Source organism: Falco punctatus, assembly GCF_963210335.1.
Source record: "Falco punctatus genome assembly, chromosome: 6".
Classification (NCBI taxonomy): Eukaryota; Metazoa; Chordata; class Aves; order Falconiformes; family Falconidae; genus Falco; species Falco punctatus.
Genome location: NC_137585.1, coordinates 54,624,854 through 54,627,556, shown reverse-complemented (window position 1 = coordinate 54,627,556; position 2,703 = coordinate 54,624,854). Strand labels below are relative to the sequence as shown.

The 2,703-nt window shown below is 50.2% G+C and overlaps 1 protein-coding gene across 5 annotated transcripts in view; it reads left to right on the top strand.

Annotated features, from left to right (window-relative positions):
- PPM1H (protein phosphatase, Mg2+/Mn2+ dependent 1H) overlaps window positions 1-2,703 on the top strand; it is a 212,717-nt gene that overhangs the window by 67,834 nt on the left and 142,180 nt on the right. The window lies entirely within an intron of this gene.

Below are 2,703 nucleotides of genomic sequence, written 5' to 3'. Positions count from 1 at the left end.
GTGAGTACGGGTCCCGGCCGCGGCGGGCAGGTGGAGCGCGGCCGGGCCAGCCGCCCCGCCGGGCTGACCCCGCTGCTGGGCGCACCGGCGGCGGGAGGCGGCGGTGCCGGGTGCCCCCCCCGCGGCGGGTGCCGGCGTTGCCGGAGGCGGCGGGGGCGCCGTCCCGGGCCTGCGCGGCGCCGCGGGCAGCGGGAGCCGGCGGGGGGTGGGGGGCGGTATCCGCGGCGCCGGTGCCCGGCCCCGGCCGTAGCTTTGCACCTGGGCAGCTCGTTTCAGGGGGGCCGAGGATGCTGGCGGTCACCTGCCCTTGTGAGTCCCCGCGGAAGCGGCCGGTTACCGGACGGGCGAAGGGTGGCAAACGGGCAGCACCGGGGCTCCTCCATCCGCCGCGACGGCTCCGGGGGTGCAGGGGCCGACGATGGGGTCCCCGCCGGTGAACAGCTGCGTCTGTTCGCGACTCGGGAGCTAAAAGGGCTTTGATGGAAGCCCGGGATGGCGCGTGCCGCTCCCTGCCGCTGCCCAGCCGCCGGGAAAGGTGCGGGGTTTGGGCACCGTCCTGCGGAGCTGGCAGCGTCGCGCTCGCTGATGGTGGCTGGTCGCTTATTCCCCCAGTGCTTTCATGCCTGGGGAGACACTTGAACACGAGCTCCAAGCTGAGAGAAAAATCCATTGGCGAACCCTAGCACCGGGCGTTCCCAGCAGTTCGTTGCCCTGACCCTCTCATGTCGTGGTATTTACTTTAGAGGGTGTCAGGTCGCGACCTGGTTGTAGCCTTGAGCGCGACCAAACTAAACGATTGCACGCAGCGCCTTGCATACCGGCCCGGCAACGGGCAGCGTCCGTTTGGATGCAGATCCCCGTCCCGCAGGCTGTGGGAGTAGCTGCGGGGCCAAGGCATGTCCTTGCACTTGATTCCTTTATCGGTAGATGCTTTGTTTTCTTCGATGATACTGGGAGCGGGATTCAGTATTTGGTTTCTCTTTACTGCTGTCTCTGAGTCTGGAGCCTGCCTGGCCATCCACGTTGCTGCCAGCTCAGAGATTACAGAAGTTCCACTAAACTCGCCCTTCCAACCTACGAGCTGTTTTGCTGTAGTGCGCTGGCTCTTCAGGCATGTATGAATGCCTAACAAAACTACTGCAGAAAGTACGGTGAAGGCTTCACATTGTTAACGAGCAATCGCTAGCTTTATTTAAAAGGCTGTTACATCACTGAGGACACTGAAATGGGAAGAGAGATTTAAAGAATTTAAAATTGGTTTGTTCTCCTCAGATTATTAAAGAATTAAATAGACTACTGAGCAAATTCCCCAGGAACTATAACTTTAAATGTTTAAAAGTAAGCTATAATAGTTCTGCTACTATAATAGTCCTTTAAAAAGCAATTATTTACCAAAACAAGTAAGTGCTGCTATTTTTATCTTGCGTAAGGTGCTGTGGCTTTCAGCAAGTGAGTGCAATTGCAAGTTGGTGACAAAAGTGGGAAGGAGGTTCTCTGGCTCCCAGGTATGCGCATCCACTGCTGCCTGCAAGCTTTGCCTGAGACTGTCAGAGAAGAAAAATGGGGGTGCCGGAAAGCTAAAACCCAGGTCGACCCTGTGGATGAAACCTTCTGTGAGGGAGTGTTTGGAGGTAAAATACATGGCTCTGGTGATCGTGAAGGGAGAAGACATGCAGAGATTGTTTTCATATACTTGTTATTCTTCTGAGCTTTCAGCAGTTTGGTTAATTGGGAGGTGTAAAAAGGTTACTGGCTTTCTCAGTTCCTATTGTTATCTATGTGAAAATAGGTTGGCCTTTTGCTTTATCTCTTGGTTTTGTTTTTGGTTTATTTGGGTTTTTTGTGGTTTCTTTTTTTCTTTCTTTTGTCTCATCCCCTTCCAGTGCAGTTACTGGTTCTAGTGCTGGTGGAGAGGAGTTCAGTGAAAGAAAGAGAAAGAAAATTCCTCCTTGGAGAGAGAGGACTAGTTAACATGTTAACAGGCTCTTCCCAGAAACATCTATACGATCTCCCTAAATGGGCTTTGGTTGTGATCAGATGTCAAAATGCTCACTCTGCAGAAGCTAAGAGGAAAGAGTGCTACCAAAATTGCATTGTCCTCCAAAGGCAAGGCAGTGCAACAGCCATTAATGAATAAAGAAAAAGAAGGAAATAAGGACAAACTTGGGGTTTGCAAAGTATGACTTCTTTTTTTTTTCCCTTTTTTTTTTTTTTTTTTTTTCTTATTCCTACTGAGCTATTACCAGACTTTCTGAAAATAATTGCAAGACTGGCTTGGAGGTTTATGTTCAAAATATCTTGTTTTTCTTTTGGAACTCATTTGAGGTATGTAGAGAAAAGGAATGGAAAAATACCAGGAGAGTCAAATTACTATTATGTATATTTTGAAATTTGTTTTCTTGGGGGAATCGGGGTGAAGTACTCCTATGCTGTTATTTAGCATTGTGTTAGCATCTACATTAGGGAAACTATCAAGAGCAGTGCTTGCCTTTTGATACAGTACAAGTGAGCACTTGCAAGAATGTTAGGAGGAAGTTTGGTGTCCTCACAAGGAACTTGTAACATAAGTCAAAGGTGATCCATTTAACTGACATTTTAGTAGTTTGCTTTGGTATGAAGGAGTCAGAAAATATGTGCCATATCTGCATTGCTGTGAGGTCTAACTTCCCTGAGCTGTTGCCTTTCCCATGTTTTAGCAAATCA